Raw genomic sequence first — 12,171 nt, 5'->3', positions numbered from 1 at the left:
GTTCTTGTTATTGCTTCTTGGCCTTCTGGCTAGGATGAAGGATCAGTGTCAGGCCTCAAGGCGGCACAAGTATAAAACCATTTTTGGTTATCGCCTCTCGGCCTTTTGGCTATGATCGTCGTCGCCGCCCAAGATCAATTGTAGTATCTGTTCTTATCAGTTTAATATCTGATACGTCTCCTAATTGGGGACCATATATTACATGGATTTTTAGAACAGGGAGATGGGAAAAGAGCTTGCTCTGTCCACTCACGCATTGACCCGTTATTGCAGTATCTCCGGGAACAGTGCACTCCTTCTCTGATCCGGTTTCCAAAAACAGATTGAATTGAAATCAGCGCAAGTTGTGTTTTAACCCACAATGTGAATTCTTTTCAGGGTCAAAGAAGCACATTTCAGATGCCAAGTGTAGCATTTTGCTCGCTTTCGCTTGACCATTTGCATCATTTTGTGTGTGTGCCTTGCCTTGCTTTCACCTATGTATGTCAAGCATTATATTGCATTCAATATGCAATTAATCAATCAATCAATTTGTCTTTACTGATTGCATCAGGTGTGTTAAGATGTAGGCCTGTATTAGGCCTTTGTTACTGTGTTGCATATATACTGTACCATCCATCTACAAAGTTAGGCCCCCTACTGTCAGTACTTGGCGTTTAAATTGAAGTATCCAATGAGTAGTTCTGCCATACATACCACATTTGTGACCGCATGAATTCTTTTGTAAAACCTTGTTTCCCTCTTGTGGACCACTGACTTTTAAATTTGGTGTATATGTATTTAAAAAAAGGAAAAATTGTGTATGTGCTGATCTCGAATACGCTGCCTATCTCCACCTGTGTGAGTATTCTAATGCTTTCTAGCAACCAGGTGCGCTGCCTGCATTAGATGGAATCTGTTCACGGAACCCTCACGTGTCACAATTGGCCCTTGGCCATGGTCTGGAACACTACGTGTCACAATGGGCTGGAGCCCTCACGTGTCACAATTGGCCCTTGGCCATGGTCGTTCCACGTGTCACAATGGGCTGGAACCCTCACTTGTCACAATGGGTCCTTGGCCTATAAAAAGCAGGGTGGTGGAAGTCGCCTTCAGTCTGCTGCCGGAGCAGCGGCGAGCAGCATGGTGGTAGATAGGCAGCAGGGTCTATACCCGGCATCTGGAGAGCTAAGGGAAGACAGCTGCTCGCTTGTTTGTTTTTGGAATTTCCCTCTCGCACACCTCCTCCTGAGGGCACATAGGAACAAAGAGGAGTAGGAGGGTTACAATAAGTGGGGTTATGCAGATTAAAAACAAGGGGCTCACAGCTTGAACAAACAGCAGAACGGCCATTGTGAAGGCGTCCGGTTTGCTAAAATGTCCTCCTCAGGGCAATCTTTTGCTCCTTCTCCCTAAAGGGTATCAGTGTTAGGCCTTGGTGCGGCACAAGTGCAAAACAAGTTCTTGTTATTGCTTCTTGGCCTTCTGGCTAGGATGAAGGATCAGTGTCAGGCCTCAAGGCGGCACAAGTATAAAACCATTTTTGGTTATCGCCTCTCGGCCTTTTGGCTATGATCGTCGTCGCCGCCCAAGATCAATTGTAGTATCTGTTCTTATCAGTTTAATATCTGATACGTCTCCTAATTGGGGACCATATATTACATGGATTTTTAGAACAGGGAGATGGGAAAAGAGCTTGCTCTGTCCACTCACGCATTGACCCGTTATTGCAGTATCTCCGGGAACAGTGCACTCCTTCTCTGATCCGGTTTCCAAAAACAGATTGAATTGAAATCAGCGCAAGTTGTGTTTTAACCCACAATGTGAATTCTTTTCAGGGTCAAAGAAGCACATTTCAGATGCCAAGTGTAGCATTTTGCTCGCTTTCGCTTGACCATTTGCATCATTTTGTGTGTGTGCCTTGCCTTGCTTTCACCTATGTATGTCAAGCATTATATTGCATTCAATATGCAATTAATCAATCAATCAATTTGTCTTTACTGATTGCATCAGGTGTGTTAAGATGTAGGCCTGTATTAGGCCTTTGTTACTGTGTTGCATATATACTGTACCATCCATCTACAAAGTTAGGCCCCCCTGCTGTCAGTACTTGGCGTTTAAATTGAAGTATCCAATGAGTAGTTCTGCCATACATACCACATATGTGCCCGCATGAATTCTTTTGTAAAACCTCGTTTCCCTCTTGTGGACCACTGACTTTTAAATTTGGTGTATATGTATTTTAAAAAAGGAAAAATCGTGTATGTGCTGATCTCGAATACGCTGCCTATCTCCACCTGTGTGAGTATTCTAATGCTTTCTAGCAACCAGGTGCGCTGCCTGCATTAGATGGAATCTGTTCACGGAACCCTCACGTGTCACAATTGGCCCTTGGCCATGGTCTGGAACACTACGTGTCACAATGGGCTGGAGCCCTCACGTGTCACAATTGGCCCTTGGCCATGGTCGTTCCACGTGTCACAATGGGCTGGAACCCTCACGTGTCACAATGGGTCCTTGGCCTATAAAAAGCAGCGCGGTGGCAGTCGCCTTCATTCTGCTGCCGGAGCAGCGGCGAGCAGCATGGTGGTAGATAGGCAGCAGGGTCTATACCTGGCATCTGGAGAGCTAAGGGAAGACAGCTGCTCGCTTGTTTGTTTTTGGAATTTCCCTCTCGCATCCCTCCTCCTGAGGGCACATAGGAACAAAGAGGAGTAGGAGGGTTACAATAGGTGGAGTTATGCAGATTAAAAACAAGGGGCTCACAGCTTGAACAAACAGCAGAACGGCCATTGTGAAGGCGTCCGGTTTGCTAAAATGTCCTCCTCAGGGCAATCTTTTGCTCCATCTCCCTAAAGGGTATCAGTGTTAGGCCTTGGTGCGGCACAAGTGCAAAACGAGTTCTGTTTATTGCATCTTGGCCTTCTGGCTAGGATGAATGATCAGTGTCAGGCCTCAAGGCTGCACAAGTATAAAACCATTTTCGGTTATCGCCTTTTGGCTATGATCGTCGTCGCTGCCCAAGATCAATTGTAGTATCTGTTCTTATCAGTTTAATATCTGATACGTCTCCTAATTGTGGACCATATATTACATGGATTTTTAGAACAGGGAGATGGGAAAAGAGCTTGCTCTGTCCACTCACGCATTGACCCGTTATTGCAGTATCTCCGGGAACAGTGCACTCCTTCTCTGATCCGGTTTCCAAAAACAGATTGAATTGAAATCAGCGCAAGTTGTGTTTTAACCCACAATGTGAATTCTTTTCAGGGTCAAAGAAGCACATTTCAGATGCCAAGTGTAGCATTTTGCTCGCTTTCGCTTGACCATTTGCATCATTTTGTGTGTGTGCCTTGCCTTGCTTTCACCTATGTATGTCAAGCATTATATTGCATTCAATATGCAATTAATCAATCAATCAATTTGTCTTTACTGATTGCATCAGGTGTGTTAAGATGTAGGCCTGTATTAGGCCTTTGTTACTGTGTTGCATATATACTGTACCATCCATCTACAAAGTTAGGCCCCCCTGCTGTCAGTACTTGGCGTTTAAATTGAAGTATCCAATGAGTAGTTCTGCCATACATACCACATATGTGTCCGCATGAATTCTTTTGTAAAACCTCGTTTCCCTCTTGTGGACCACTGACTTTTAAATTTGGTGTATATGTATTTTAAAAAAGGAAAAATCGTGTATGTGCTGATCTCGAATACGCTGCCTATCTCCACCTGTGTGAGTATTCTAATGCTTTCTAGCAACCAGGTGCGCTGCCTGCATTAGATGGAATCTGTTCACGGAACCCTCACGTGTCACAATTGGCCCTTGGCCATGGTCTGGAACACTACGTGTCACAATGGGCTGGAGCCCTCACGTGTCACAATTGGCCCTTGGCCATGGTCGTTCCACGTGTCACAATGGGCTGGAACCCTCACGTGTCACAATGGGTCCTTGGCCTATAAAAAGCAGCGCGGTGGCAGTCGCCTTCATTCTGCTGCCGGAGCAGCGGCGAGCAGCATGGTGGTAGATAGGCAGCAGGGTCTATACCTGGCATCTGGAGAGCTAAGGGAAGACAGCTGCTCGCTTGTTTGTTTTTGGAATTTCCCTCTTGCACACCTCCTCCTGAGGGCACATAGGAACAAAGAGGAGTAGGAGGGTTACAATAGGTGGGGTTATGCAGATGAAAAACAAGGGGCTCACAGCTTGAACAAACAGCAGAACGGCCATTGTGAAGGCGTCCGGTTTGCTAAAATGTCCTCCTCAGGGCAATCTTTTGCTCCTTCTCCCTAAAGGGTATCAGTGTTAGGCCTTGGTGCGGCACAAGTGCAAAACAAGTTCTTGTTATTGCTTCTTGGCCTTCTGGCTAGGATGAAGGATCAGTGTCAGGCCTCAAGGCGGCACAAGTATAAAACCATTTTTGGTTATCGCCTCTCGGCCTTTTGGCTATGATCGTCGTCGCCGCCCAAGATCAATTGTAGTATCTGTTCTTATCAGTTTAATATCTGATACGTCTCCTAATTGGGGACCATATATTAAATGGATTTTTAGAACAGGGAGATGGGAAAAGAGCTTGCTCTGTCCACTCACGCATTGACCCGTTATTGCAGTATCTCCGGGAACAGTGCACTCCTTCTCTGATCCGGTTTCCAAAAACAGATTGAATTGAAATCAGCGCAAGTTGTGTTTTAACCCACGATATGAATTCTTTTCAGGGTCAAAGAAGCACATTTCAGATGCCAAGTGTAGCATTTTGCTCGCTTTCGCTTGACCATTTGCATCATTTTGTGTGTGTGCCTTGCCTTGCTTTCACCTATGTATGTCAAGCATTATATTGCATTCAATATGCAATTAATCAATCAATCAATCAATCAATCAATTTGTCTTTACTGATTGCATCAGGTGTGTTAAGATGTAGGCCTGTATTAGGCCTTTGTTACTGTGTTGCATATATACTGTACCATCCATCTACAAAGTTAGGCCCCACTGCTGTCAGTACTTGGCGTTTAAATTGAAGTATCCAATGAGTAGTTCTGCCATACATACCACATATGTGACCGCATGAATTCTTTTGTAAAACCTTGTTTCCCTCTTGTGGACCACTGACTTTTAAATTTGGTGTATATGTATTTTAAAAAAGGAAAAATCGTGTATGTGCTGATCTCGAATACGCTGCCTATCTCCACCTGTGTGAGTATTCTAATGCTTTCTAGCAACCAGGTGCGCTGCCTGCATTAGATGGAATCTGTTCACGGAACCCTCACGTGTCAGAATTGGCCCTTGGCCATGGTCTGGAACACTACGTGTCACAATGGGCTGGAGCCCTCACGTGTCACAATTGGCCCTTGGCCATGGTCGTTCCACGTGTCACAATGGGCTGGAACCCTCACGTGTCACAATGGGTCCTTGGCCTATAAAAAGCAGCGCGGTGGCAGTCGCCTTCATTCTGCTGCCGGAGCAGCGGCGAGCAGCATGGTGGTAGATAGGCAGCAGGGTCTATACCTGGCATCTGGAGAGCTAAGGGAAGACAGCTGCTCGCTTGTTTGTTTTTGGAATTTCCCTCTCGCATCCCTCCTCCTGAGGGCACATAGGAACAAAGAGGAGTAGGAGGGTTACAATAGGTGGAGTTATGCAGATTAAAAACAAGGGGCTCACAGCTTGAACAAACAGCAGAACGGCCATTGTGAAGGCGTCCGGTTTGCTAAAATGTCCTCCTCAGGGCAATCTTTTGCTCCATCTCCCTAAAGGGTATCAGTGTTAGGCCTTGGTGCGGCACAAGTGCAAAACGAGTTCTGTTTATTGCATCTTGGCCTTCTGGCTAGGATGAATGATCAGTGTCAGGCCTCAAGGCGGCACAAGTATAAAACCATTTTCGGTTATCGCCTTTTGGCTATGATCGTCGTCGCTGCCCAAGATCAATTGTAGTATCTGTTCTTATCAGTTTAATATCTGATACGTCTCCTAATTGTGGACCATATATTACATGGATTTTTAGAACAGGGAGATGGGAAAAGAGCTTGCTCTGTCCACTCACGCATTGACCCGTTATTGCAGTATCTCCGGGAACAGTGCACTCCTTCTCTGATCCGGTTTCCAAAAACAGATTGAATTGAAATCAGCGCAAGTTGTGTTTTAACCCACAATGTGAATTCTTTTCAGGGTCAAAGAAGCACATTTCAGATGCCAAGTGTAGCATTTTGCTCGCTTTCGCTTGACCATTTGCATCATTTTGTGTGTGTGCCTTGCCTTGCTTTCACCTATGTATGTCAAGCATTATATTGCATTCAATATGCAATTAATCAATCAATCAATTTGTCTTTACTGATTGCATCAGGTGTGTTAAGATGTAGGCCTGTATTAGGCCTTTGTTACTGTGTTGCATATATACTGTACCATCCATCTACAAAGTTAGGCCCCCCTGCTGTCAGTACTTGGCGTTTAAATTGAAGTATCCAATGAGTAGTTCTGCCATACATACCACATATGTGTCCGCATGAATTCTTTTGTAAAACCTCGTTTCCCTCTTGTGGACCACTGACTTTTAAATTTGGTGTATATGTATTTTAAAAAAGGAAAAATCGTGTATGTGCTGATCTCGAATACGCTGCCTATCTCCACCTGTGTGAGTATTCTAATGCTTTCTAGCAACCAGGTGCGCTGCCTGCATTAGATGGAATCTGTTCACGGAACCCTCACGTGTCACAATTGGCCCTTGGCCATGGTCTGGAACACTACGTGTCACAATGGGCTGGAGCCCTCACGTGTCACAATTGGCCCTTGGCCATGGTCGTTCCACGTGTCACAATGGGCTGGAACCCTCACGTGTCACAATGGGTCCTTGGCCTATAAAAAGCAGCGCGGTGGCAGTCGCCTTCATTCTGCTGCCGGAGCAGCGGCGAGCAGCATGGTGGTAGATAGGCAGCAGGGTCTATACCTGGCATCTGGAGAGCTAAGGGAAGACAGCTGCTCGCTTGTTTGTTTTTGGAATTTCCCTCTTGCACACCTCCTCCTGAGGGCACATAGGAACAAAGAGGAGTAGGAGGGTTACAATAGGTGGGGTTATGCAGATGAAAAACAAGGGGCTCACAGCTTGAACAAACAGCAGAACGGCCATTGTGAAGGCGTCCGGTTTGCTAAAATGTCCTCCTCAGGGCAATCTTTTGCTCCTTCTCCCTAAAGGGTATCAGTGTTAGGCCTTGGTGCGGCACAAGTGCAAAACAAGTTCTTGTTATTGCTTCTTGGCCTTCTGGCTAGGATGAAGGATCAGTGTCAGGCCTCAAGGCGGCACAAGTATAAAACCATTTTTGGTTATCGCCTCTCGGCCTTTTGGCTATGATCGTCGTCGCCGCCCAAGATCAATTGTAGTATCTGTTCTTATCAGTTTAATATCTGATACGTCTCCTAATTGGGGACCATATATTAAATGGATTTTTAGAACAGGGAGATGGGAAAAGAGCTTGCTCTGTCCACTCACGCATTGACCCGTTATTGCAGTATCTCCGGGAACAGTGCACTCCTTCTCTGATCCGGTTTCCAAAAACAGATTGAATTGAAATCAGCGCAAGTTGTGTTTTAACCCACGATATGAATTCTTTTCAGGGTCAAAGAAGCACATTTCAGATGCCAAGTGTAGCATTTTGCTCGCTTTCGCTTGACCATTTGCATCATTTTGTGTGTGTGCCTTGCCTTGCTTTCACCTATGTATGTCAAGCATTATATTGCATTCAATATGCAATTAATCAATCAATCAATCAATCAATCAATTTGTCTTTACTGATTGCATCAGGTGTGTTAAGATGTAGGCCTGTATTAGGCCTTTGTTACTGTGTTGCATATATACTGTACCATCCATCTACAAAGTTAGGCCCCACTGCTGTCAGTACTTGGCGTTTAAATTGAAGTATCCAATGAGTAGTTCTGCCATACATACCACATATGTGACCGCATGAATTCTTTTGTAAAACCTTGTTTCCCTCTTGTGGACCACTGACTTTTAAATTTGGTGTATATGTATTTTAAAAAAGGAAAAATCGTGTATGTGCTGATCTCGAATACGCTGCCTATCTCCACCTGTGTGAGTATTCTAATGCTTTCTAGCAACCAGGTGCGCTGCCTGCATTAGATGGAATCTGTTCACGGAACCCTCACGTGTCAGAATTGGCCCTTGGCCATGGTCTGGAACACTACGTGTCACAATGGGCTGGAGCCCTCACGTGTCACAATTGGCCCTTGGCCATGGTCGTTCCACGTGTCACAATGGGCTGGAACCCTCACTTGTCACAATGGGTCCTTGGCCTATAAAAAGCAGGGTGGTGGAAGTCGCCTTCAGTCTGCTGCCGGAGCAGCGGCGAGCAGCATGGTGGTAGATAGGCAGCAGGGTCTATACCCGGCATCTGGAGAGCTAAGGGAAGACAGCTGCTCGCTTGTTTGTTTTTGGAATTTCCCTCTCGCACACCTCCTCCTGAGGGCACATAGGAACAAAGAGGAGTAGGAGGGTTACAATAAGTGGGGTTATGCAGATTAAAAACAAGGGGCTCACAGCTTGAACAAACAGCAGAACGGCCATTGTGAAGGCGTCCGGTTTGCTAAAATGTCCTCCTCAGGGCAATCTTTTGCTCCTTCTCCCTAAAGGGTATCAGTGTTAGGCCTTGGTGCGGCACAAGTGCAAAACAAGTTCTTGTTATTGCTTCTTGGCCTTCTGGCTAGGATGAAGGATCAGTGTCAGGCCTCAAGGCGGCACAAGTATAAAACCATTTTTGGTTATCGCCTCTCGGCCTTTTGGCTATGATCGTCGTCGCCGCCCAAGATCAATTGTAGTATCTGTTCTTATCAGTTTAATATCTGATACGTCTCCTAATTGGGGACCATATATTACATGGATTTTTAGAACAGGGAGATGGGAAAAGAGCTTGCTCTGTCCACTCACGCATTGACCCGTTATTGCAGTATCTCCGGGAACAGTGCACTCCTTCTCTGATCCGGTTTCCAAAAACAGATTGAATTGAAATCAGCGCAAGTTGTGTTTTAACCCACAATGTGAATTCTTTTCAGGGTCAAAGAAGCACATTTCAGATGCCAAGTGTAGCATTTTGCTCGCTTTCGCTTGACCATTTGCATCATTTTGTGTGTGTGCCTTGCCTTGCTTTCACCTATGTATGTCAAGCATTATATTGCATTCAATATGCAATTAATCAATCAATCAATTTGTCTTTACTGATTGCATCAGGTGTGTTAAGATGTAGGCCTGTATTAGGCCTTTGTTACTGTGTTGCATATATACTGTACCATCCATCTACAAAGTTAGGCCCCCTACTGTCAGTACTTGGCGTTTAAATTGAAGTATCCAATGAGTAGTTCTGCCATACATACCACATTTGTGACCGCATGAATTCTTTTGTAAAACCTTGTTTCCCTCTTGTGGACCACTGACTTTTAAATTTGGTGTATATGTATTTAAAAAAAGGAAAAATTGTGTATGTGCTGATCTCGAATACGCTGCCTATCTCCACCTGTGTGAGTATTCTAATGCTTTCTAGCAACCAGGTGCGCTGCCTGCATTAGATGGAATCTGTTCACGGAACCCTCACGTGTCACAATTGGCCCTTGGCCATGGTCTGGAACACTACGTGTCACAATGGGCTGGAGCCCTCACGTGTCACAATTGGCCCTTGGCCATGGTCGTTCCACGTGTCACAATGGGCTGGAACCCTCACGTGTCACAATGGGTCCTTGGCCTATAAAAAGCAGCGCGGTGGAAGTCGCCTTCAGTCTGCTGCCGGAGCAGCGGCGAGCAGCATGGTGGTAGATAGGCAGCAGGGTCTATACCCGGCATCTGGAGAGCTAAGGGAAGACAGCTGCTCGCTTGTTTGTTTTTGGAATTTCCCTCTCGCATCCCTCCTCCTGAGGGCACATAGGAACAAAGAGGAGTAGGAGGGTTACAATAGGTGGAGTTATGCAGATTAAAAACAAGGGGCTCACAGCTTGAACAAACAGCAGAACGGCCATTGTGAAGGCGTCCGGTTTGCTAAAATGTCCTCCTCAGGGCAATCTTTTGCTCCATCTCCCTAAAGGGTATCAGTGTTAGGCCTTGGTGCGGCACAAGTGCAAAACGAGTTCTGTTTATTGCATCTTGGCCTTCTGGCTAGGATGAATGATCAGTGTCAGGCCTCAAGGCGGCACAAGTATAAAACCATTTTCGGTTATCGCCTTTTGGCTATGATCGTCGTCGCTGCCCAAGATCAATTGTAGTATCTGTTCTTATCAGTTTAATATCTGATACGTCTCCTAATTGTGGACCATGTATTACATGGATTTTTAGAACAGGGAGATGGGAAAAGAGCTTGCTCTGTCCACTCACGCATTGACCCGCTATTGCAGTACCTCCGGAAACAGTGCACTCCTTCTCTGATCCAGTTTCCAAAAACAGATTGAATTGAAATCAGCGCAAGTTGTGTTTTAACCCACGATGTGAATTCTTTTCAGGGTCAAAGAAGCACATTTCAGATGCCAAGTGTAGCATTTTGCTCGCTTTCGCTTGACCATTTGCATCAATTTGTGTGTGTGCCTTGCCTTGCTTTCACCTACGTATGTCAAGCATTATATTGCATTCAATATGCAATTAATCAATCAATCAATTTGTCTTTACTGATTGCATCAGGTGTGTTAAGATGTAGGCCTGTATTAGGCCTTTGTTACTGTGTTGCATATATACTGTACCATCCATCTACAAAGTTAGGCCCCCCTGCTGTCAGTACTAGGCGTTTAAATTGAAGTATCCAATGAGTAGTTCTGCCATACATACCACATTTGTGACCGCATGAATTCTTTTGTAAAACCTTGTGTCCCTCTTGTGGACCACTGACTTTTAAATTTGGTGTATATGTATTTAAAAAAAGGAAAAATCGTGTCTGTGCTGATCTCGAATACGCTGCCTATCTCCACCTGTGTGAGTATTCTAATGCTTTCTAGCAACCAGGTGCGCTGCCTGCATTAGATGGAATCTGTTCACGGAACCCTCACGTGTCACAATTGGCCCTTGGCCATGGTCTGGAACACTACGTGTCACAATGGGCTGGAGCCCTCACGTGTCACAATTGGCCCTTGGCCATGGTCGTGTCACAATGGGCTGGAACCCTCACGTGTCACAATGGGTCCTTGGCCTATAAAAAGCAGCGCAGTGGAAGTCGCCTTCAGTCTGCTGCCGGAGCAGCGGCGAGCAGCATGGTGGTAGATAGGCAGCAGGGTCTATACCCGGCATCTGGAGAGCTAAGGGAGGACAGCTGCTCGCTTGTTTGTTTTTGGAATTTCCCTCTCGCATCCCTCCTCCTGAGGGCACATAGGAACAAAGAGGAGTAGGAAGGTTACAATAGGTGGGGTTATGCAGATTAAAAACAAGGGGCTCACAGCTTGAACAAACAGCAGAACGGCCATTGTGAAGGCGTCCGGTTTGCTAAAATGTCCTCCTCAGGGCAATCTTTTGCTCCTTCTCCCTAAAGGGTATCAGTGTTAGGCCTTGGTGCGGCACAAGTGCAAAACAAGTTCTTGTTATTGCTTCTTGGCCTTCTGGCTAGGATGAAGGATCAGTGTCAGGCCTCAAGGCGGCACAAGTATAAAACCATTTTTGGTTATCGCCTCTCGGCCTTTTGGCTATGATCGTCGTCGCCGCCCAAGATCAATTGTAGTATCTGTTCTTATCAGTTTAATATCTGATACGTCTCCTAATTGGGGACCATATATTACATGGATTTTTAGAACAGGGAGATGGGAAAAGAGCTTGCTCTGTCCACTCACGCATTGACCCGTTATTGCAGTATCTCTGGGAACAGTGCACTCCTTCTCTGATCCGGTTTCCAAAAACAGATTGAATTGAAATCAGCGCAAGTTGTGTTTTAACCCACAATGTGAATTCTTTTCAGGGTCAAAGAAGCACATTTCAGATGCCAAGTGTAGCATTTTGCTCGCTTTCGCTTGACCATTTGCATCATTTTGTGTGTGTGCCTTGCCTTGCTTTCACCTATGTATGTCAAGCATTATATTGCATTCAATATGCAATTAATCAATCAATCAATCAATTTGTCTTTACTGATTGCATCAGGTGTGTTAAGATGTAGGCCTGTATTAGGCCTTTGTTACTGTGTTGCATATATACTGTACCATCCATCTACAAAGTTAGGCCCCCCTGCTGTCAGTACTTGGCG

At 45.4% G+C, this 12,171-nt stretch overlaps 9 pseudogenes; all 9 read left to right on the top strand.

Annotated features, from left to right (window-relative positions):
* The first annotated feature begins 89 nt into the window (after positions 1–89).
* LOC143777678 (U2 spliceosomal RNA) lies at positions 90–298 on the top strand (annotated as a pseudogene).
* Positions 299–1,528: 1,230 nt separating this feature from the next.
* Positions 1,529–1,737, top strand: LOC143777667 (U2 spliceosomal RNA; annotated as a pseudogene).
* A 1,231-nt stretch (positions 1,738–2,968) lies between these two features.
* On the top strand, positions 2,969–3,169 carry LOC143777286 (U2 spliceosomal RNA; annotated as a pseudogene).
* Positions 3,170–4,400: 1,231 nt separating this feature from the next.
* On the top strand, positions 4,401–4,609 carry LOC143777632 (U2 spliceosomal RNA; annotated as a pseudogene).
* Positions 4,610–5,852: 1,243 nt separating this feature from the next.
* Positions 5,853–6,053, top strand: LOC143777281 (U2 spliceosomal RNA; annotated as a pseudogene).
* A 1,231-nt stretch (positions 6,054–7,284) lies between these two features.
* On the top strand, positions 7,285–7,493 carry LOC143777620 (U2 spliceosomal RNA; annotated as a pseudogene).
* A 1,243-nt stretch (positions 7,494–8,736) lies between these two features.
* Positions 8,737–8,945, top strand: LOC143777656 (U2 spliceosomal RNA; annotated as a pseudogene).
* Positions 8,946–10,175: 1,230 nt separating this feature from the next.
* Positions 10,176–10,376, top strand: LOC143777299 (U2 spliceosomal RNA; annotated as a pseudogene).
* Positions 10,377–11,600: 1,224 nt separating this feature from the next.
* On the top strand, positions 11,601–11,809 carry LOC143777759 (U2 spliceosomal RNA; annotated as a pseudogene).
* Positions 11,810–12,171: the final 362 nt, after the last annotated feature.

This window comes from Ranitomeya variabilis, chromosome 5 (genome assembly GCF_051348905.1).
Source record: "Ranitomeya variabilis isolate aRanVar5 chromosome 5, aRanVar5.hap1, whole genome shotgun sequence".
Taxonomy (NCBI): Eukaryota; Metazoa; Chordata; class Amphibia; order Anura; family Dendrobatidae; genus Ranitomeya; species Ranitomeya variabilis.
The sequence above is the reverse complement of the archived record's forward strand: the minus strand, read 5'-3'. Positions and strand labels throughout refer to the sequence as shown.